Source organism: Tamandua tetradactyla, chromosome 15 (assembly GCF_023851605.1).
Source record: "Tamandua tetradactyla isolate mTamTet1 chromosome 15, mTamTet1.pri, whole genome shotgun sequence".
Taxonomy (NCBI): domain Eukaryota; kingdom Metazoa; phylum Chordata; class Mammalia; order Pilosa; family Myrmecophagidae; genus Tamandua; species Tamandua tetradactyla.
Genome location: NC_135341.1, coordinates 2,605,665 through 2,631,081, shown reverse-complemented (window position 1 = coordinate 2,631,081; position 25,417 = coordinate 2,605,665). Strand labels below are relative to the sequence as shown.

Genomic DNA, 25,417 nt, shown 5'->3' with positions numbered 1-25,417 from the left:
AGTAGAATGGCGAGTGATGGTGTATACTTATGAACTAAGGCTGTGCTGCTACAAAAAGTAACAATGTTGTGAGGCATTCAATGATGTGAATGTACATGTGGGAGATTTGGTGAGACAAAATAAGCCAGAAACAAAAAAACAACAACGGTATGGTCACCTTTAGAAACTGCTTATAAGAAAACAGGAGCCTAGATTGTACACTTCTAAAGCAGACACATAAGTCCAGAGTAGTGATTATTATTTCTGGATTTTGCAAGACTGTTTTATATATATAACCTGATACTTAAGAGATAAGAATGAAGCCAAACAGTTTAGGACTAAAATAATTCAGAACACAAGGGTAAGGAAGACAGTGTCTATATTTTAGAACCACATGTACTCTTTGAGACCAATGGAAGAAAGGTTTATTTTATCTGGAACTGAAATTTTCTGTAGTGAATAATCTAGTTCAACCTATCTGTATAGCTCATTTGAACAGCTGAAGCTCAGGAAGTACAGAATAAGAAAGAGGTCCTTTAATCCTGTATAGATTATTGTAACGCCTGGAAACATTCTAGAGTATATTAACCAGATAATCAAAAAGTATTGTCAAAGTCCCCTGAGGGAGGGGAGAAAGACTATGGAACTATTAAACCTTACCATCGAGGAATCCTGTGATATTGTAGAGACACCTAAATCAATAGGCCATGCCCTCAATCATGAGGCTTACTCTTGTGAAGCTTATGTAGGTAGCATAGAAACTTCGACGACCTATAGGCATGCCTAAGAGTTACTTCTGGAGGACCTCTGCAGTTGCTCAGATTGGCCTCAGTGTCTCTAAGCCCAACTCTGCAAGTGAAATCATTGCCCTCCCCCGATGTGGGACATGACATTCAGGGGTGAAAATCTCCCTGGGAGCACATGTTTGTTTCTGTCGTTGGTTTCAGCTCTACTGGGTACATACCAAGTAGTGCTACTGCTAGGTTATAGGGCAGCTTGATATTTAGTTTCCTATGGAACTGCCAAACAGTCATACTCTTTTTAAGTCCTTCAAATGGGAGAGGACTCCCAGGGATGACCCCAGATCTGGCACCATGGGATCAACAATTGCATCTGACCAAATGGGGGGAAAGAAATGTAACTAATAAAGTATCAGTGGCAGAGAGAGTTCAAATAGAGTTGACAGGCTACTCTTGAGGTTGCTCTTACACAAGCTTCAAGTAGACCTTGCTACCTATCATAACCTGCCAAGCCCCAACCAGGGCCATTCCAGCCAATCCTAAAGAACACCTAGGGCAATTTATAAGATTCCACAAGGGTTCCAGGCACTGGAGCAACTTGCCAGAAGCCTACAACCTCCAGATGGGTCCATGGTCCAGGTAAGTCCTGAAACCTAGCCCAGCCTCTCCAGAACATCAGATAGTTCCATCCCCTTTCCCCATATTAGTGACAGACCCTTCCAATATAGCAAATTTAGAATTGCAATAGCCCAAACAACCCCAATGAATGGTATGGAAAGATCAAAGGTGATAGTGGAATTATACATAGAAGATAGGATTTAACAAATGAATATGAATGCTGAATCATTAAATTGATATCTCTTTTAGTTTCTGGTATTTTAGAGCAGCTAGAAATAAAAACCTAAAATTGTGAAATTGAAACCCATGTCAAAGTCTGAAATATGTTCTACAATGAATTGTGGTGCTGTGCTTGGAAATTTACAGATTTTTGGATATATGTTATTGTTCACAAAAAAAAGAAGGAAAAAAAGTCAATTGGGATGATAAAAAAGTATTTAAGCCCTCTAGCATCCTATATTCTGGAGGAGCTAAGAAGGAAAAACATGAGGGGATTATATGGTAGTCCATGATAAACTCTGTGATCTATCCTGTAATCACTTTTTGAAGTGCTTTGAAAACTATTGCTTTTTTATTTCTTTGATTTGTATATGTGTTATATTATACAATTTTAAAAGTTTAAAAAAATGTATTATGGTCACTGATAAAGGTGTTGAAATGAATGCATTTCAAGTGAGATGAAGTTACCTTCAGGCCTGAAGAATGGGAATAAGGCAGCCATGCAAAGTACTAAGGAAAGAGCATTTCCAGCAGCAGTCACAGGAAGGCAAATACCCAGCAGGAGAAAGGCAGTTTTCCAGTTCTAGGAAAAGAAGAAAGAGTGGGCGAGAGAGGTTGGTGATGCAACTGGAGAGTTAGGCAGAAGGCAGATCACATGGGGCCTTGGGAGGACATGATAAGGGAAGATTTTATTTGCAGAATTTCTGTATGGGAAGAGAACAGGGAAGTAATATTGTGATGGGGTGGGAGAAAGACAGAGAAGAAGACCGAGCCTGGCTGGAGAGTGCAGATGTGGTGAACACAGCAGGAGATGCATTTTCCTTTCTACTGGGCCCTTGCATGGATTATGCTCCTAGGAATGAATGCACACACCACCCCATATTTAATGTGCCCTCATCTACTGTGGAAGGGGTGTTCCTGGTCATCGTGGTATGCCCTGACCGAATCTCCACATCAACCAAGCTGGGGTGTGGAAGAGAATGAGAGCAACCCAGATCAGGTTCCACAGATTCCCACTATTCTGAGAAGTATAAATGCTTTGAAGACTGTTGCATGACTTTGAACTCTTCTCAGAGTGCTGAATTGGGTGTTTTGGTCAATTTTGTTCAGTTCATGATCATATTTTGGAGAGAAGACTTCCTGATCTTCTTATTTGACTAGAGCCTCAAATTCTAGGTGTTAAGCCTTTTAGTTAACAATGAGTATATCCATCAGGGAATGGTGGATGAGATGGCTCAGGAAATAAGGGGTGAAAGGCTAAACAGTGGTACAAGGTGGGCAGATGGGTGGATGGAGAAAAGTTATTCACAGCCCATCTTTCCTTGTCACCTACTTTTGGCTGCTCATGCAATGGAGTTTAAAGTAGATTCCTACATCAGCAGAAGGCATGATTTGGACCAGAATACCATTGGAGCCTTTATTGAAATGAAAAGAACTGAAAACGACAGGGAGAGAAAGCAGAGGGTAAGATGCTACTTGGGGGCTTTCATTTAAAATGACTAACCCCTCCTTCCTGCCCAAAACGTCTTATGTGACCAAAGCTGATTAGACATTAGAAGGATGATCTTGCAAGAATGAAGAGATCACGAGTTAAATAGGCTTGGATACACACAGAAAAGCAATGACTTTATCATAAATAAAAGTTGCATCTCAACAGACTAGAATGAATGAAAGAAAATAATTTTGCATTTTGTGTTATAAAAGTTGGAATCTTCTCAAGAAAATGCTGAGATCCTGTTTATGGAATTTATGGTATGAGAACTAATGTGCTAGTCACCTGTGATTCTGTGTTCAAGCATGGTACTTAAAGAAAAATTCATGCAGTATCCTGCCAAGGGTGGAGATACCTGTAATTATTGGTAGTTTCTGAGATGGGTAGTTTGCTTTGGAATTAGACACATGCTCAAAACAGTGTGACTGTAAACAATCAAACCTTAGTTCTTCAAATCTTGGTTGCACTCCTACTCTTCTGAGAAAGTCCAAGAGTTTTGCCCTGATGGATGACTAATGTCCTTCAGATGCAGAGTTGGCAACCAGAACTACTTACCTAATGACCACACCTACTGTGAGCAAACCAGCAGGAAAATAAATGGAGCTTTGGTTCTTACATTTCTTCTTATATAGATGCAGTAAATATTGGAAGTGACTTGGAAATATGTAAAGTGTTTGGAAAAAGTGAATAAATAACACAAAAAATGAAAAAAAACAGATCAGGTGTCTATTAGCTCATTTTATCAACTGAAACACAGGAACTCAGAATAATAATGAGGGCCTTTAATTCTGTATAGAGTCTTGTAATGCCTGGTTACATCTTCAAATATATTAAAAGATAATCAAAAAGTATTGGCTTCATTTCCCAGACGATGCACACACACCCCATCACCGCCCCACCCCACCCCCGCCAAAAAAAAAGTACTTACAAAGTCCCTTGAGGGATGGGAGAAAAAATATGGAACTATTAAACTTTACCGTCAGGAAATCCCCTGATACTGTGTCAAATACGAGGGACACCCAAATCAATAGGCCAAGCCCTTGATCTTGAGGCTTGCTCTTATGAAGTTTAGGCAAGTAGTGGAGAAGTTTAGCCTACCTACATAGGTATGCCTAAAAGTCACCTCTGGAGGACCTCTTTCATTGCTCAGATGTGGCCTCTCTCTCTCTCTAAGCCCAACTCTGCAAATGGAATCTTGCCCTCCCCAAGATGTCATGTGGGGCATGATATCCACGGATGAAAATCTCCCTGGCGGTGTGGGAGATGACTCCCAGGAATGAGTCCAGCACTGCCACCATGGGACCAACAATTCCATCCTGACCAAAATGGGGAAAAGATGTATAACTAATAAAGTATCAGTGGCTGGGAGGGTTCAAACAGAGTCGAGAGGCTACTCTGGAGGTCACTCTTATGCACGTCTCAGATAGATATTGCTACCTATCATAACTTGCCAAACCCCAACCAAAACCATTCCAGCCAATCAGAAAGAACATCTAGGGCAATATATAAAATTCTACAAAGGTTCCATGCATTAGGGCCACTTTCCAGAAACCTACAAGCTCCAGAAGGACCAGATATGTCCTAAAACCTAGAAGGCCTAACCTCTCTAGAACATCAAATAGTTCTATCTCCCTATCCCGTATTACTAATAGCCCCTTCCAATGTGAAAGTCAGAATGGTCATAGCCCAAATACCCCTAAAGAGATGGGCAGAAAGAACAAAGGTAATGGTGGAGTTAAAAAGAGAAGGTAGACTTTAACAAATAAATATGATTGCTAAATCATTAAGTTGATATTTCTTTTTTTAGTCTCCAATATCTTAGATCAGTTAGAAGTAAAAACCTAAAATTCGGAGTTTGATCCTTACCAATCTCTGAACAGATTCTGAAATCTGTTCTACAACTATTTCTGGTGCTGTGCTTTTTTGAATATATGTTATTTTTCATAAAAAGAAAAAAAGTTGATTATAATGATAAAAAATTATTTATTCTTTCTAGCCTCCTATATTCTGAAGCAGCCAGGAGGATGGTATGGTAGCCTATGAAAACCTCTGGGATTTGTCTTGTAACTACTTGAAGAGTGCTCTGAAAACTACTGCTTTTTTCTTTGCTTTGTATACATGTTATATTATACAATTTAAAAAGTTTTTAAAAACACTAGGCTAAAAGGTAATATAAATATCAAATTGAAATGGGAACTTTCATTTTTATGCATGACATTTGTGAAAACCTATAATCTTGATCAAACAAATTGTTTACAGAAAAAAGACACTAACTAAAAATGAATTTATTTACAAAATTTTAATGTGATAGTCTAACAGACCTTTTAAAAGCTATCTTAGAAACTCTAGGAAAAATGAGAACAATCCTGAACTTTAGGTTGGATAAAGGAGGAAACTGACACTCACTGTCATGCCAGTCTTGGAAAAAGAATCCATTCTCTTATTCCGCAGGTGTAGTGAGCCGACATCGTCTGCCTCTACATGTCCTACAATGCACTGTCTCTTCACTCTTGCTTATCTTTACTACCTCATCCTTCATAACTCCCACCACTCACATTCTCCTCTGCAGGTACAGTGAACCTCACTTATTTTCTAAGGGGTCCTGCATGTTCTTACCTCTGGGTCTTTGCACATTCTTTTCCCACTTCCTGTCAGCATATGACTTACACCTTCTTGACTCCAAGATCTCAACTCAGTGTCACTTCTTAAGGGAATCTCCCTGTCCCAAGGAAGGTCAAAGGCACTCTTTTGAACCTGTCCCATCACAGCACATCCCCAGGTGCTATATTTACTTCTTTAATTGTTTGCTTCCTCCATTAACTTGGCACTTTGTTAGGGCAGAGTATGGATGTGTCTCAATTACTGCTTCACTTTCAGGAAGCAGCCCAGAGCTTGACCCTGAGGAGACTCATTAAGCATTAAAGAATTCGTGAACAAACTATTATCAGTAAATGAATACCCAACATAAGGGGTTCCAAGAATATAGGGGACAATCAGAGAACTTCTCGACCCTGTCATGAAGTAGATTACAATCTGTGGATAGAAGGTCAAGATGCAGCCTCTCTCTAAGAACTGTTAAATTTGTCCTTCACAGGAGCAGTCCCCAAATGCATCCCTGAAAGCCTCCTGAAATACTGTCTCCTCTTAGGGAGTGGGCAAAGCACCCATAAATCCCCCAAATACCACCCAGTTCTAGGTCTGTGGTGATGTGGAGTCAGATGCAAGCACAAGGTTGGAAACTGACCTTGAATATTTGTATCATATTACCTGTGAATAAGAGGACCAACAATGGAAAAGAGTTCACATACATGAAATTATACCATCCACACCCAGATGTGGGTAAGGAACTTCAGGGTGAGTTGCAGCTTCAAGGGTAGATCTGGGACATAGAATTGAAGAAGTGTGAAGTGTGGAGAGAGAAAGAGGACAGGAGAGGGTAGTCCAGGTAGAGGGAGTAGCATCAGTAAAGACAAAGAATGAGAATGAATAAGAGGTGAGTAAGCTGTAGGGAGGCTTTGAGTGCCCTCCAAGTTGCAGAGCATCTCCAAACCAGTCCTTGTCAATGCAGGATGCTCATTTGTCAGTTGTAGGTGCCTCTCACTTCATTAGTATGAGGAACAAAAGAATAACTGAGAGTGCCCCATGGGGTATGTCCAGGTTGGAGATGTTGTCTAATGCCTCTGTATTGCAGAAGCATCTCCAACACAGTAGTTGTTGCTTCTTCATTAGATTCCATCCATAATCTCCACCTGAACCAAGTTCCTTATCTGCATATAACAACCCGGTATGTTTTTAGGAAACCTAGCCCCTTAGAATCAGATCTGGGCCTCCATAATTTCCTAATGTTCCCACATCCATTCTGCTCCATATACAAAACAACTAATACCAGACTTCCTGGATCAGTTCCTCAGATATAGCCTGGGTAGAGACATGTCAAGAGAGTAGCCTGGGAAACAGAGGTCCCCAGAGGCTGGAAGACAGGATGGACTTTCAGAAATTGACAAGGCCTGAGTTAGGTGTAGAACAGGTGCCCCTGCTGCCACCAAGCATACATAAAAACAAGGCCAATGCTAACAACAGAGCTAGAGAGTGGCCCAAAAGGAGCAAATCATTGCTTCCACCTCCAAACTTCACCAAAAGTACCTGATTTCCTCAATTCAGAGATATACAGATACCCAAAAAGGCAATTTCCTTTAACTCACTTCTACCTGACCTGTCTAGGTGCTTGTTAATTTTAATACATAACTCGTAGACAATAGCACTCAAGCATTTAGGGTATTTACCCATAAACACTCTTTTAGACAAGACCAAACTAGCAACCAAAGAGTGCGGCAACAGTGACATGAATCACTCTGTATGGTGGACAACTGAATGATGAAAATGCACATCTTTTTAGTCACTTGACAAATGTTTGAGAACTATCTCTATGTCAGGTGCTGTGCTGGGCTCCACGGATACTTCAGGCCAGAGACCTGGTTTTAAGTAACCCTCAGGAAATTGATCAACCACAGTGGATGAAGGGTTATTAAAGACAGCTTTGATTCTCATTTTTTCTATACAAACACACACAACAGGATATTTCCTGAGTTCATGCTAACAATCATTAGCCAAAATATTTCATTTAAAAGGACAAACAATTCAATGACAAGGTGGTAAACACTGAAAGCACAAGAAGCAAAAGAATAAATATATAAATTTGACCTCCTCAAAGCTAAAAAATTTTGTGCATTAAAGGACATTGTCACAAAAGTTGGGACAACCTAACTGAATGGGAGGAAATATTTGGGATCCACATAACCAGTAAAAGTTTAATATAAAGAATAAAGAAATCCTACAACTTAATGTCAAAAAGACAAACAACTCAATTTGAAAATAGGCAAAAACTGCATTAGATATTTCTTCAAAGAGGAAATACAAATGGCTAAAAAAGCACATGAAAAGATGTTCAACACCACTAGGTATTAGACAATGCAAATCAAAATCACAATGAGATATAATTTCACACCCATTTGAATGTCCATAATTAAAACACAAAAAATTACAAGTGTTGGAGAAGATGTGGAGAAATCATTCATTGTTGTAGGGAATGTAAAATGGTGCAGCCCCTGTGGAAGACAGTTTGGCAGTTCTGCAGAAAGCTAAATATAGAATTACCATATGAATCAGCAATTCTGCTATTAGGTATATACCCAGAAGTATTAAAACCAGGGACTTGAACAAATATTTGCACACCAATGTCATAGCAGCATTATCTACAATTTCCAAAAGATGGAAGGAGCCCAACTACCCATTAGCCAATGAACGGATAAACAAAATGTGGTATATACGTACAATGGAATATTATTCAGGCATAAAAAGGAATGAAGTCTTGATGCATGTGACAACATGGATAAACTTTGAGGATATTTTGCTGAATGAAATAGGCTGGGCACAGAAAAGCAAATATTCTGTTGTCACTATATAATCTAATTATAATTATATAAAATACAATTACATATATTTTATAGATATAAATCCACAAAGACAGACTCTAGAAAACAGGTTACCAGGAGACAGACTAGGGTACAGAAAGGAGAGTTGATGCTTAATTTGTAAAGAATTTCTATTCAGGTTGAATGTAAATGTTGGGAAATTGATGGTAGTGATGCTTATATATTATTGTGTGTGTAATTAAAAACACCAAACTATGTATGCGACTATGGTTGAAAGGGGAATTTTTGCATTCTACATGTTACTAGAATTAAAGAAGATAAAACATTTCATGATGTAACACAAGGAATCCTGTTTTGGCAATGGAATGGGGTTAATAGTACAAGTATAAGACTGTTCTTTCATGAATTATAACAGATATATGACACTATTGTAAGGGGTTAATAATGGGGTGTATATTGAAAAATACATCTAACATAATCTAAGGACTATGGCTAATAGTACTATTTCAACAGTCTTTCATCAACTGTAACAAAGGTACCACATTAATGCAAAGGGTCAAAAATGGGGGTATATGGGAATGCTGCATTTTTACATGACTTTTCTATAAACTGACAATTTCTCTAGTTAAAAAATAATATTTTAAAAATTTTGCTAAATAAAAGAAGCCAGACACAAAGTACTACATATTGTATGATTCCATTTATATAAAGTATAAATATAATTAAAGACAGGAATAGATTAGTGGGTATCTAGGAATCCCCATTCCTAGATATTTCCTAGGATAGAGAAATTGAGAGGTGACTGCTAAGGGACATCAGCTTTTCCTTTTTTGGAATAATGAAAATATTCTAAAACTGATGGTGGTGATGAATGTACAGTTCCATGACCATATTAAAAACCATTGATTATACACCTTGGATGGACTGTGTGACGTGAACACATCTCAACAAAACTGCTCTTTTTTTAAAAAATGAGTGATAGTTTAAGATATTCCTAGATAAAAGAAAAAAAGAAGCTAAGGGTGTTCATCACCATAAGACCTTCCCTATAAGCTGTGCTAAAGAGTTTTTCAGACTGAAAAGAAATGACACTAAACAGGTGTTAAAAACAGCACAGACATAGACCAGCAGAAAGGAGAAGACTTCACTTGCTTCTGGGCCAGTTGTCCTCGACGATACAAGCCATTCAACACCAGCTATAAACTGCTGATCCACATTAGATTCGACTCCGGAGAGAAGCTCAACAAGTGTATGACTTCCGGAGAAGATGGGAGCTTAGTAAGATGCGCAGATCTTAGTTCCTCCTCCAGAACAGCTATTAGGGGAGTAGAAATGATACAGAACAGCTCCCAGAGCCACGACAGAGATCAAAAAGACAGCATACCCCATCCTGGAACGGTTGACTGGCTGAGAGAACCCGCTCCGGTGAGATCGCCAAGGGGTGCGGGGTTCCCCGGGCGGGGCAGCAAGCGGCCGGAATCCCTCCCTTCCTCCTTCCCGGGCCGGTTGGGACAATTAGACAGGCAGTCCCCTCAAGCCGTGGCAGCTGGCGCCCCCACCATGCGCGGCCCCCCGGACTAACTGAGAGAATTGGATCAGAAATCCCCAGGCCACGGAGAACGGTGACCGGGGGGGTCCCTTCCAAACATGTGACTCCCCGGTCCAGCTGGGAACGGTGCACTTTCCCAGGCCACGGCGGCTTGCGCCCTCCTGCCACACTTGGTGCCCTGGGCCGACTAGGAAATTCGGACGGGCGCTCTCACGGACTGCGGTGGACGGTGACCCTCCCCGTGTTCGGACCCCCGGGCTGGCTGGCACTCTTCCAAGCCGCTTCGGTTGGCGAACCTCCCCCACCGCGAGAGTTTTCCAAAGTTAAAGGACCCACAGCACCTTTTACTGGTGGGACCCACAGACAAACGTGTGCCACGAGCGCCACCTGCTGGGCAGGATAAGAATAACAGAACCCAGAGACTTCACAGAAAAATCTTTCAACCTGTTGGGTCCAACACCCAGGGAAATCTGACTAAATGCCCAGACGCCAGCAGAAGATAACGGATCTCGCTCAGAAAATTGAAAATATGGCCCAGTCAAAGGAACAAACCAATAGTTCAAATGAGATACAGGAGCTGAGACAACTAATGCTGAATATACGAACAGAAATGGAAAACCTCTTCAAAAACGAAATCAATAAATTGAGGGAGGACATGAAGAAGACATGGGCTGAACAAAAAGAAGAAATAGAAAAACTGAAAAAACAAATCACAGAACTTATGGAAGTGAAGGATAAAGTAGCAAACATAGAAAAAATAATGGATAGCTACAATGATAGATTTAAAGAGACAGAAGATAGAATTAGTGATTTGGAGGATGGAACATCTGAATTCCAAAAAGAAACAGAAATTATTGGGAAAAGAATGTAAAAATTTGAACAGGGTATCAGGGAACTCAAGGACAATATGAACCGCACAAATATACGTGTTGTGGGTGTCCCAGAAGGAGAAGAGAAGGGAAAAGGAGGAGAAAAACTAATGGAAGAAATTATCACTGAAAATTTCCCAACTCTTATGAAAAACCTAAAATTACAGATCCAAGAAGTGCAGCGCACCCCAAAGAGAATAGACCCAAATAGGAGTTCTCCAAGACACTTACTAGTTAGAATGTCAGAGGTCAAAGAGAAAGAGAGGATCTTGAAAGCAGCAAGAGAAAAACAATCCATCACATACAAGGGAAACCCAATAAGACTATGTGTAGATTTTTCAGCAGAAACCATGGAAGCTAGAAGACAGTGGGATGATATATTTAAGTTTCTAAAAGAGAAAAACTGCCAACCAAGACTCCTATATCCAGCAAAATTGCCCTTCAAAAATGAGGGAGAAATTAAAACATTCTCAGACAAAAAGTCACTGAGAGAATTTGTGACCAAGAGACCAGCTCTGCAAGAAATACTAAAGGGAGCACTAGAGTCAGATACGAAAAGACAGAAGAGAGAGATATGGAGAAGAGTGTAGAAAGAAGGAAAGTCAGATATGATATATATAATACAAAAGGCAAAATGTTAGAGGAAAATATTATCCAAACTGTAATAACACTAAATGTTAATGGACTGAATTCCCCAATCAAAAGACATAGACTGGCAGAATGGATTAAAAAACAGGATCCTTCCATATGCTGTCTACAGGAAACACATCTTAGACCCAAAGATAAACATAGGTTGAAAGTGAAAGGTTGGGAAAAGATATTTCATGCAAATAACAATCAGAAAAGAGCAGGAGTGGCTATACTAATATCCAACAAATTAGACTTCAAATGTAAAACAGTTAAAAGAGACAAAGAAGGACACTATATACTAATAAAAGGAACAATTAAACAAGAAGACATAACAATCATAAATATTTATACACTGAACCAGAATGCCCCAAAATACGTGAGGAATACACTGTAAACACTGAAAAGGGAAATAGACACATATACCATAATAGTTGGAGACTTCAATTCACCACTCTCATCAATGGACAGAACATCTAGACAGAGGATCAATAAAGAAATAGAGAATCTGAATATTACTATAAATGAGCTAGACTTAACAGACATTTATAGGACATTACATCCCACAACAGCAGGATACACCTATTTCTCAAGTGCTCATGGATCATTCTCAAAGATAGACCATATGCTGGGTCACAAAGCAAGTCTTAACAAATTTAAAAAGATTGAAATCATACACAACACTTTCTCGGATCATAAAGGAATGAAGTTGGAAATCAATAATAGGCGGAATGCCAGAAAATTCACAAATACGTGGAGGCTGAACAACACACTCTTAAACAACCAGGGGGTCAAAGAAGAAATTGCAAGAGAAATTAGTAAATACCTCGAGGCAAATGAAAATGAAAACACAACATATCAAAACTTATGGGATGCAGCAAAGGCAGTGCTAAGAGGGAAATTTATTGCCCTAAATGCCTATATCAGAAAAGAAGAAAAGGCAAAAATGCAGGAATTAACTGTCCACTTGGAAGAACTGGAGAAAGAACAGCAAACTAATCCCAAAGCAAGCAAAAGGAAAGAAATAACAAAGATCAGAGCAGAAATAAATGAAATTGAAAACATGAAAACAATAGAGAAAATCAATAAGACCAGAAGTTGGTTCTATGAGAAAATCAATAAGATTGATGGGCCCTTATCAAGATTGACAGAAATAAGAAGAGAGAGGATGCAAATAAATAAGATCAGAAATGAAAGAGGAGACATAACTACTGACCTCACAGAAATAAAGGAGGTAATAACAGGATACTATGAACAACTTTACGCTAATAAATACAACAATTTAGATGAAATGGACGGGTTCCTGGAAAGACATGAACAACCAACTTTGACTCAAGAAGAAATAGATGACCTCAACAAACCAATCACAAGTAAAGAAATTGAATTAGTCATTCAAAAGCTTCCTAAAAAGAAAAGTCCAAGACCAGACGGCTTCACATGTGAATTCTATCAAACACTCCAGAAAGAATTAGTACCAATTCTCCTCAAACTCTTCAAAAAAATCGAAGTGGAGGGAAAACTACCTAATTCATTCTATGAAGCCAACATCACCCTCATACCAAAACCAGGCAAAGATATTACAAAAAAAAGAAAACTACAGACCAATCTCTCTAATGAATATAGATGCAAAAATCCTCAATAAAATTCTAGCAAATCGTATCCAACAACACATTAAAAGAATTATACATCATGACCAAGTAGGATTCATCCCAGGTATGCAAGGATGGTTCAACATAAGAAAATCAATGAATGTAATACACCATATCAACAAATCAAAGCAGAAAAATCACATGATCATCTCAATTGATGCAGAGAAGGCATCTGACAAGATTCAACATCCTTTCCTGTTGAAAACACTTCAAAAGACAGGAATACAAGGGAACTTTCTTAAAATGATAGAGCGAATATATGAAAAACCCACAGCTAATATTATCCTCAATGGGGAAAAATTGAAAACTTTCCCCCTAAGATCAGGAACAAGACAAGGATGTCCACTATCACCACTATTATTCAACATCGTGTTGGAGGTTCTAGCCAGAGCAATTAGACAAGAAAAAGAAATACTAGGCATCAAAATTGGAAAGGAAGAAGTAAAACTATCACTGTTTGCAGACAATATGATACTATACGTCAAAAACCCGGAAAAATTCATAACAAAACTACTAGAGCTAATAAATGAGTACAGCAAAGTAGCAGGTTACAAGATCAACATTCAAAAATCTGTAGCATTTCTATACACTAGCAATGAACAAGCAGAGGGGGAAATCAACAAACGAATCCCATTTACAATTGCAACTAAAAGAATAAAATACCTAGGAATAAATTTAACTAAAGAGACAAAAAACCTATATAAAGAAAACTACAAAAAACTGTTAAAAGAAATCACAGAAGACCTAAATAGATGGAAGGGCATACCGTGTTCATGGATTGGAAGACTAAATATAGTTAAGATGTCAATCCTACCTAAATTCATTTACAGATTCAATGCAATACCAATCAAAATCCCAACAACTTATTTTTCAGAAATAGAAAAACCAATAAGCAAATTTATCTGGAAGGGCAGGGTGCCCCGAATTGCTAAAAACATCTTGAGGAAAAAAAACGAAGCTGGCGGTCTCGCACTCCCTGACTTTAAGGCATATTATGAAGCAACAGTGGTCAAAACAGCATGGTATTGGCATAAAGATAGATACATCGACCAATGGAATCAAATAGAGTGCTCAGATATAGACCCTCTCATCTATGGACATTTGATCTTTGATAAGGCAGTCAAGCCAACTCACCTGGGACAGAACAGTCTCTTCAATAAATGGTGCCTAGAGAACTGGATATCCATATGCAAAAGAATGAAAGAAGACCCATCTCTCACACCTTATACAAAAGTGAACTCAAAATGGATCAAAGTTCTAAACATTAGGTCTAAGACCATAAAACAGTTAGAGGAAAATGTTGGGAGATATCTTATGAAACTTACAATTGGAGGCGGTTTTATGGACCTTAAACCTAAAGCAAGAGCACTGAAGAAGGAAATATATAAATGGGAGCTCCTCAAAATTAAACACTTTTGTGCATCAAAGAACTTCATCAAGAAAGCAGAAAGACAGCCTACACAATGGGAGACAATATTTGGAAATGACATATCAGATAAAGGTCTAGTATCCAGAATTTATAAAGAGATTGTTAAACTCAATAACAACAAAAAGGCAACCAACCCAATTACAAAATGGGAAAAAGACTTGAACAGACACTTCTCAGAAGAGGAAATACAAATGGCCAAAAGACACATAAAGAGATGCTCAATGTCCCTGGCCATTAGAAAAATGCAAATCAAAACCACAATGAGATATCATCTCACACCCACCAGAAGGGCCATTATCAACAAAACAGAAAATGACAAGTGCTGGAGAGGATGTGGAGAAAGAGGCACACTTATTCACTGTTGGTGGGAATGTCAAATGGTGCAACCACTGTGGAAGGCAGTTTGGCGGTTCCTCAAAAAGCTGAATATAGAATTGCCATATGACCCAGCAATACCGTTGCTGGGTATCTACTCAAAGGACTTAAGGGCAAAGACACAAACGGACATTTGTACACCAATGTTTATAGCAGCGTTATTTACAATTGCAAAGAGATGGAAACAGCCAAAATGTCCATCAACAGATGAGTGGCTAAACAAACTGTGGTATATACATACGATGGAATATTATGCAGCTTTAAGACAGGATAAACTTATGAAGCATGTAATAACATGGATGGACCTAGAGAACATTATGCTGAGTGAGTCTAGCCAAAAACTAAAGGACAAATACTGTATGGTCCCACTGATGTGAACCAACATTCGAGAATAAACTTGGAATGTGTCATTGGTAACAGAGTCCAGCAGGAGTTAGAAACAGGGTAAGATAATGGGTAATTGGAGCTGAAGGGATACAGACTGTGCAATGGGACTAGATACAAAAACTCAAAAATGGACAGCACAATAATACCTAATTGTAAAGTAATCATGTTAAAGCACTGAATGAAGCTGCATCTGAGCTATAGGTTTTTTTGTTTGTTTGTTTGTTTTGTTTTGTTTTGTTTACTATTACTTTTATTTTTTTCTCTATATTAACATTCTATATCTTTTTCTGTTGTGTTGCTAGTTCTTCTAAACCGATGCAAATGTACTAAGAAACGATGATCATGCATCTATGTGATGATGTTAAGAATTACTGATTGCATATGTAGAATGGTATGATTTCTAAATGTTGGGTTAATTTCTTTTTTTCCATTAATTAATGAAAAAAAAAACAGCACAAAGAAATAAAAGTCTCTAATGATATATAGGTGAGTAAAAATGCCAATACTACTGAATAGTATTTTTTGGCAGGTAACTCCATTTATTACATTTTACAGGTTCTACCTTAGTTCAAATGCATAAAAAGTAATGATAAATTTTTGGTTTTGGACAATGTGTAATGATGGAATTTGTAAAAACTAATACAAAAATGTAGGGGGAAAGAGAGAGGTATAGAAACAGTGTACATATGTGCTATTAAAATTAAGTTGGCATTATATCAAACATTATTGTTATAGATACATTAAATTTAGCCCACTAGAAATCACAAAGAAAATACATGTTAAATATATACAGGAAAAAAGCAAAGGGGCTCCAAATAACACAAAACAAAAAATGAAAGAAGATATTAAGGAAAGAATTGAGGGTGAAAATATTTGACTTACAAACATCAAATAGCAAAACAGCAGTTTAAAGTACTGCATTTTCGGCAATTACTTTTAATGCAAATGGATTACGCTCCCCAGTCAAAAGACAAAGATTGACAAAATGGATGAAAAAGCATGATCTATCTAACTAAATGCTGCTTACAAGACACTCAAATTGAAAGACACTAGTAGGCTGAAGGTGAAAGGATGGAAGAAGAATATAACACACAAATAGGAACCAAAACAGAGATGGAGTAGCTATACTATTATTAGATTAAAACTGTTATAAAAACAAAGAACATTACTATATATGATAAAGGGGTTAATTAACAAGGAGTAATAATGATACATATATATGCATTTAAGGGCAGAGCCTCAAAATGAGATGATGCAAATATTGAGAGATTTGAAGAAAGAAATAATTAAGCATTAATAGTAGGAGATCTCAATACACAGCTCTCAAAAAAGATATCAAAACAGAAGAGCAAAATGGAAATATAAGACTGGAAAGATATTAAAAACCAATCAATCCTAACATATTTAGAAAAGACTTTACCCAACAGCAGCATAATACATGTTCCTCTCTAGTGCACGTGGGCCAGCCTCCAGGATAGTTCAAATCTTTGATCAAAAATCAAGTGTCAACAAAATAAAAAATACAGAAATCATATAGAGTACCTTCTTTAACCACAATGAAATGAAGCTGGAAATCAATCAGGAAGGAAGAACTGGAAAATTCACAAAAATATGGAAATAGAACAAATTCTTATAAAAATAATGGATCAAGGAAGAAATCACAAGGGAAATTAGGAAGTACCTCCAGGCAATAAAAATGAAAACACAATATACCAAAACTTCCAGGTTACATCAAAGTGCTGAGAGGAAATTTTAGAGATCTAAATGCTCACACTAAAAAAGAAAGGCTCACCTCCCCAGGCAGATACAAGAGGCAGGACCCACCTGGACCCTCCCTCTGTCCTGAGCAGACTGGAATTGTGAGCAGGGAGGACACCTGGCCTTGCTTAGGGGCAGCTGGACTGGTAGAGTCCCCACCACAGTGCCAGGTGCTGGGTGTGCCCAAGGACCCAGGACTGAGGCCCCATGGAGCCCTGCCCAGCCTGGGCACCAGCTGAGTGGAACCCCGCACCACAGGCACTGAGGAGTGGGGTGGTGAGGGTGGGTGTGCTCCTTGTGCCCATTAAGAAGCTAGAAAAGCAAAGCAAATTTAATCTAAATAGATAAAAGAAAGGGAATAATACCAATAACTCTGGAAATCATTTAAATAAAAGTAGGAAAAACAACAATAAAAAGTTCTTTGAAAAATGAATAAAGCTAATAAACATCTAGCTGGACAGATTAAGAAGAAAAGATCACAGTAACAGTACTGATGATGAAAGAAGGGAACATAACTAGACATAAAGTCATTAGAGGAAACTAAAAGAATATTATGAACAATTTTATGCAACTAAATGAAACCATTTAGACAAAATGGAAAATTTCCTTAAAATATACAAATTATCAAAACCAGCAAAAGAAACCAATAATCTGAATTGCCCAATGAAGAGATTAAACTTGTAATTAAAACATTTTTATCTGGAAAATACCAAGTCAAAATGGTTTCTGTGCTGAAATCTATGAAACAATTAAGGGAAAAATAATGACAATCATCCCCAACCATCTCAGAGAAATAAAAGATGGAACAGTTCAGAACTAATTTTATGAGACAGCCTAATTAATAATCAAAACCTGGCAATGATATTGAGGAACAAGGGAAATTCTGGAGTTGATTTTTTTTTTATATCTTGACTATATTGGTGGTTTCATTAGTGTTAGCATTTGTTAAACTCAGATCTTACACCAGAAAAGGTGAATTTTGCTGCATGTAAATTAAGCCTTACTTAATTTAAAATGATGTACATACATCCAATGGAATATTATGCACCCATAAAAAGGAATGAATTTCTGATAACTGTGACAACATGGATGAACCTTGAAAACATCATATTGAGTGAAATTAGCCAGACACAAAACAAAAATCTCAAATCTGGACTAAAAGGAGTCAGATTGGGGGGTAGAAAATAAGGGAGTAAGGCTTGAAAAAAATTAAGAGAAATTTCTGAGCCCTAGAAGACAAGAGATCTGTGGCCAGAAGCATACCTTGCCTCAAAAAGTGATCATCAAGGCGGGCCGCGGTGGCTCAGCGGGCAAAGTGCTTGCCTGCTATGCCGGAGGACCTCGGTTCGATTCCCGGCCCCAGCCCATGTAACAAAAACGGAGAAACAGAATACAATAAAACAAGAAAATGTTTAAAGATGTTTCCCTTTCTTCCTTCCTTCCTTCCTTCTATCCTTCCTTCCTTCTCTCTGTCTTTCCTTTAAAAAAAAAAAAAAAAAAAAAAAAAGTGATCATCAAGGCAGATAACCTTGGAGACACTGACGCACACACTCCTATACTATAAGTGATGGAAAAGGCTCCCTTCATCCGGTGTTCTAACCCCTAGCCTTTCTTAGGTGCTTTGACCAGAGAGGACTAGGACAAGTGCTGAATGGAAATCCCATGGTTAGTGCCCAGAGAATAAAGCAAGACCCTCAACACCATCTGGCAGTATTGGGACTTTAAAAAGGTGGGAAGAACTTGAGTGAAAAAGGCAAACTGATTCTGTTTAGATTAGACAATATATGTGGTGACTATATGTTCTGTTTTGTGCCTGCTGCTCAGACATCCAGACATCACACTCTTTTACTCTCAAAAAGTACTCTGTTTGATAAATTCAACTATCAGATTTCTGGCTTCAGTCAAGATGGAGTAGCCCCATTCCTCACTAGTTCTTCCTCTTATAACAAAAATCTCAGATGTCATATTATGGAAAGAAAATGGAACCTCAGGACTTGAGGTAAAATGTGGTGGTAAGTTACCTGTACCTCCCATATATCCCAAGCAGGGTTCTAGAGAAGACCACAACCCAGAGCCAACAGGTACAAAGAGGCCTGCCCCTTTCACCAAATGACCAAGAAAAAGCAAAACAAAAATGTTTTTGATAATACCCACACTCCCAAACAACAAAGGAAAAGGTACCCAGCTGGTCAGCAGGACTGAACAGGGAGCTGAATGTCCACCCCAGCTAGCAGCAACAAGCCATAATGAGGCAGAAAGAGTTGGTGGTCAGACTTTGTAGGTGTAGTGTCAGCAGGGTCCATCAGGGAGCTGAACTTCCATCCTCACAAAGCAACAGTGACGGGAATGACTCAGGACAAGGCACTGCTAGTCGGTGCTTTGCTTTCCCTCTCTCTACTTGCTCCCCACCTGGTATTGGCAAGACCAAGCAGAGAGCTGAACATTCAGCTATCAGACAGGGATGAGGCAGGGTGAGGTAGGTTGAGGAGAGGTGGAACCACCAAGGGCTCTATTTTGTGACAGGGTGCTAAGCCCAGCAGGGAACTGAACATTTCACTCCAGCTGGACCCGTATACTATACTCCAACAAGGTTAAAGCAGGTCAGATAGGGAAGGTGGTAGGGGAAAGTGACCTTAAAACTTCAACTAAGTCAAAGCATTTCAGACAATGAGATATTTGGATTGGTGTTTCAAGTCACTTCTAGTTTGGGTTTATATTCCAGAAAGGATGTTATATACATCATCCTTTATTTGCAACTTGAGATTTATTGCCATAAATGATTCATCCCAAAAGTTATCCTCATTACATGAACTGATCAAATCGCTAGGTTACTTATGGGAAAGACAGATGGTGTGTGAGATGGACTGATCAAGGTTTAGGGCGAATAACAAAGCAAAGCAAAGTACAAAGCAAAGAAGGTAGTAACTAAATAAGTCACATGTTCAAACTAATATAAAACTTCTACAAATGAGGGCAGTGTGACAGTGGCTCAGTGGCAGAATTCTTACCTACCATGCTGGAGACCCAGGTTTGATTCCCGGTGCCTGCCCGTGTTTAAAAAAAAAAAGTTTCACAAACAATACACAGGCAGATCTGGAGTTTGTTTAATCCATAAAGCAATCATTGTTCAATAACTGTACTGGCATGAAGACATGTTTCTTATTTCTTAAAGAATATTTTATTTCAATAGAAGCCAACTGATCCTGAATAAAATCTCTCCCTGAATATAAATCTTGAAGACATAACCTGCTCCAGGCTTGCTATCAAAGGCATTTCTAGCTGAGACTAATAATCCGAGAACCAAAGCCTGAGAAAAACCATTGTTAACAGACTTGCCTTACAAGTTCTAAAAGAATTCCTTCAACTTCAAAGGAAATGATACCAGACAGTAACTAAAGTCAACTAGAAGAAAGGAAGAGCAATAAAAATATTAACTATATGGGTAAATATGAAAGATGACAAAAACAAATTTTTTCTCTCAATTTCTTTGACATATGGTTTCAGGATTAGTTTGAAGTAGAATTTATAAATTAAAATTAATACTGTAATGCCAAAGTAACCATGAAGAAACTAAAATTTATGTAGGTGTACTAGTTTGAAAGTATCATGTACTCCAGAAAAGCCATGTTTTAATTTTGATCCAATCTTGTGGGAGCAATCATTTCTTTTAATCTTGATTCAATACTGTAGGTTGGAATCTTTAGATTTTCTCTACAGAGATGATATGACACACACCCAATTATGAGTGTGACCTTTGATTAGAGGGAGATGTGACTCCACATTCCCTTTGAGTCTTGATTAGTTTACTGGAATCCTTTAAAAGAGGAAATATTTTGGAGAGAGACAGAAAAGACAGAGCTTAGAGAAAGGACAGAAACTTCACAGCAGAGATGACACAGATGCAGACATGTGGAGAACAGAGACACAGATGTTTGGAGATGCTTGGAGCCCAGCAGACGTCACAATGCAGACATGTGGAGAACAGAGACACAGATGTTTGGAGATGCTTGGAGCCCAGCAGACGTCACCATGAGATTGTTAAGCAAGACAGAACCTGGAAAGCCAAGGGGAGATAAATGAAAGCCAGCCCCAGAAAAGCAAAGTGAGGAATCTCTATGCGGATGGAGACTGAAAGCAATGGAGCCCAGGAGCACGGGACCAGCAGATGCTAGCCAGGTGACTTCCTAGCTGACAGAGGTGTTCCAGACTAATTGGACTTTCTTGAGTGAAGGTAACCATTTGTGGTACCTTAATTTGGACACTTATACTTCCTTAGAATTGCACACTTGTAACTTATTAAATTATCCTTTTAAAAAGTCATTCCAGTTCTGGTATATCATATTCTGGCAGCTTGCAAACTAGAACCATAGGTAAAATATCAACAGAAGGATTGAAATGGTAAACCATAACAAAATATCCATGTAAAAGAAAAGAAGGCAAAAAGGAGGAACAAACCCATATACACCCAGATACACATTGATCATGAGACAGAGGGGGGAAAATAGTAAATGGAAATCATAACTACACCCATTTATCATAATTACATTATATATGAATAGACTCTCACTCCAATGAAAAGGTCAATATTGTCAGAAAGGATAAATGAGCAAGCTCTAACCATATGTTGTAGACAAGAGACACCCTACATTCAATAACATAAATAAGTTGAAAGTAAAAGAACAGTAAAAGATATGCAATGCAAACAGCAGCTATTTATTATACCTGGAGTAAATGTTATCACTATCATACAGAGTTGACCTTAAGGCAAGAATTATTACTAGAGATAAATAAGGAAACTAATAATGATAAAATGGGTGATTCATCAGGAAGACATAACCACAATAAATGTATGCACTTAACCACGGAGCCTTAAATCATGAAGTAAAAACTGACTGAATTGAAACGAGAAATAAAAAATTCAACACTTGAAGAGGTTTTAATATATCACTCTCAATAAGGGATTACAACTAAACAAATTCAGCAGGGATATAGAAGACATGAAAAACACTATCAACCAGCATGATTGATTAACATTTCTGGAGCACTCCATGAAGTGGGAGGCACTTTTTTTTTAAACACACATGCAATGCCATCAAGATAGACTAACGCTAACCCATGAAACATTCTCAATAAATTTTAAAATGCTTGTATATGTAGAAAGACATAAATTGCCAAAAGTATCTCAAGAAGAAAGACAAAAAAGGTGTTGAACTAGAAATTAAAGATATTCCCACAAACAAAATTCTAAGGACAGATAGCATTATTGGTAAATTTTATCAACTATTTAAAGAAATAATATCAATTCTACACAAACACTTTCAGAGGGACTATTTCTTTTTCTTAATGCATATATTCAAAATATTTTATTTGATAACTGGATTTTAGTTTTATGCCATAGGAGGTTTTGATGCAATTAGGAATTTTAAATAAGTCTGGGCTAGTTAAACTCCATTTAGCAAGCCATCATACCTGGCTGAATTTTTTTTTTTTTTTTTTTTTTTTTTTTTTTTTTTTTTTTAGACAGAGAGAAGGAAGGAAGGATAGAAGGAAGGAAGGAAGGAAGAAAGGGAAACATCTTTAAACATTTTCTTGTTTTATTGTATTCTGTTTCTCCGTTTTTGTTACATGGGCTGGGGCCGGGAATCGAACCGAGGTCCTCCGGCATAGCAGGCAAGCACTTTGCCCGCTGAGCCACCGCGGCCCGCCTGAATTTTTTTTTTATTGAGAAAAATCTTCACACACACACTTTCTGTACATGGTGCACAATCAGTGGCTCACAACATCATCACATAGTTGTGTGTTATTTTTTAGAATATTTGCATCATTCCAGAAAAATAAATAAAAAGGAAAAAGAAAAAATCATACATACCATATACCTTGCCCCTCCCTCTCATTGACCCCTAGTGTTTCCATCTGCCCAATTTACTTTACCCTCTTTCCCCTAGTATTTATTTAATTTTATTCATATTTTTAACTCATTTGTCCATACCCTGGATATAAGGAACATCAGACATAAGGTTCTTACCATCACACAGTCACATTGTAAACGTTATATCTTTATACAATCATCTTCAAGAATCTAGGCTACAGGAACACAGTTCAACAGTTTCAGGTACTTTCCTATAGCCACTCCAATACACCATAAACTAAAAAGGGATATCTATACAATACATAAGAATAACCTCCAGGATAACTCTCGACTCTGAAATCTCTGTCATTGAAACTTTGTTTTTTCTCATTTTTCTCTTCCCCTTTTTGGTCAAGAAGGCTTTCTCAATCTCTTGATGCTGGGTCCTAGCTTATCCCAGCCTTTCTGTCCCATGCTGCCAGGGAGATTTATACCCCTGGAAGTCATGTGCCAGGTAGGAGGAAAGACCAAGAGTTCACATGCTGAGTTGGCTTAGAGAGAGAGAGGCCACTTCTGAGCAACAAAACATTCTCTGGGAGGAGGGGGGACTCTTAGACCTAATTTTAAGTAGGTTTAGCCTATCCTTTGCAGGAATAAGTTTCCCCACTGCTTGCAAGAAGATCAGAAATTCTCCAAATGGGGAAGTTGAATATGTCCTCCTTTCTCTCCATTCCCCCAAGGGGACTCTGCAAATACTTTGGGGAAGTTGAATATGTCCTCCTTTCTCCCCATTCCCCCAAGGGGACTCTGCAAATACTTCTTTATTCCCTGCCCAAATTACTCTGGGATGTATCGGGGCATCACACTAACCTGGACAAACCAACAAAATCTCACACCCTATTCAAGATTCCATGTACTTATGATGTTCAACTAAACTGACCATACAAACATAAATTTTGCATCAAATAAACATTTCTTCCTTTGATCTCACAGAGAAGCTGAAATTTTAAAATATGGACAATATCATCCTTTACGCTGTATTCTGATTTACCTTAGTCCTATCTAGATCAGCTTCATTCATATCTCTGTTCAAAGTCTGATCACTTCTTCAACTTTAAACAGTTTCTGTATGGGGTACTGCTGACTTTCATAGCTTCAGAGTTCAAACTCTGATTCTCAGGTATCTCATAAACATCCAAAGCTTCTGGGAACAACCAGGTTACAAACAAAACAGCTCAGTATCTCAGAATTTAGAAATAATCACAATTCCTGAATATAAGTGACTGCTGTAAGAGCTTACAATCTAGGACATTTTACAATAGACCCCAATCTGATAATACATGTTCTCAACTTCAGTTCATCAGGTTTTTATATTATAGTTAGTTCATATGATGGAGGCATGATAATATTTGTCTATGTTTTATTTTTTTCAAACTGAGCCATCATTTATTATTTATCCATGGGGAGACATAGAAGAAGCAGGAATAACAGACATTATAGATGGAATGCCTGATAAAATATTGAAGGAAAGGTGAAATTATCAAGAGTTAATAATTACAGGAGAGCTGTGAGTGGATCAAGAGAATTGAAGCTGACTTCTGATGGCCAGAGAAAGGTATTTACTCTCAGGGCCACGTTTTAGTGATAACAGAAAACTTAGAATGAATTCAAAGAAGGATAAAAGGATAGGAGATAATGTTTATAAAGCTGGTTAAAAGTGGAAGACTCTGGAAGGCTATGGAAGACAGCAGTTTCCAACTTCCTTCAAGGAAATATTTTCTCTCTAGCTCCAGTGAATACCTACACAGCTGGCCTGGAACAGTTAAGAAGGCAAAGAGGTTAGGGAGGTTGGGAAGCAAAATGAGCTTTGGGGTTCACAGTGTCTTTATACTTCACTCAGTCTGGCCTATGTCTACTATGTTCTTTTAATCCATTCTTTTGTGAGCAGACCTATTGTTGGGTAGGATCTTTTGATTGGGATGTTTCCATGGAGATGTGACCCAGCCCATTCAAGGCGGATCTTAATCCCTTTGCTGGGGTCCCCTCTGAGAGGATAAAAGACAGATGAAACTCACAGAGCTCAGAGACTCTAAGAAAGAAATGCCCAGAGACATCTGCAGGGGGAGAGAGCCATTCTGAATCCAGAACCCAGAAGAGAAAAAGGGCCAGTATCACCACTTGCCTTTGCATGTGACAGAGGAACCCCGGATGCCAACAGTCGTTCCTTAGAGAAGGTATCTTCCTCTTGCTGCCTTAATTTGGACATTTATATGGTCTTAGAACTGTAAATTTGAAACCAAATAAATTCCTATTGAAAAAGCCAACCTATTTCTGGTATATTGCATTCCAGCAGCTTTAGCAAACTGAAAATCAATTTAATCTGAATCCATTCCTTAACTGGCTTGTCTTCTACCAGTGAGGAGGCAGATTTCATAAACATGGAATC

At 38.2% G+C, this 25,417-nt stretch overlaps 1 long non-coding RNA gene across 5 annotated transcripts in view; it reads right to left on the bottom strand.

Annotated features, from left to right (window-relative positions):
* Positions 1-25,417, bottom strand: part of LOC143656905 (uncharacterized) — a 142,882-nt gene that overhangs the window by 102,981 nt on the left and 14,484 nt on the right. For 4 of the 5 annotated variants that reach the window (XR_013162623.1, XR_013162624.1, XR_013162626.1 and 1 more), the window contains one exon: positions 23,755-25,253. The exons of the other annotated variant lie outside the window; for it this stretch is intronic. This is a non-coding gene — a long non-coding RNA (uncharacterized LOC143656905). Of the gene's footprint in view, positions 1-23,754; positions 25,254-25,417 lie in introns of those variants that run through there. 5 annotated transcript variants of the gene reach the window in all.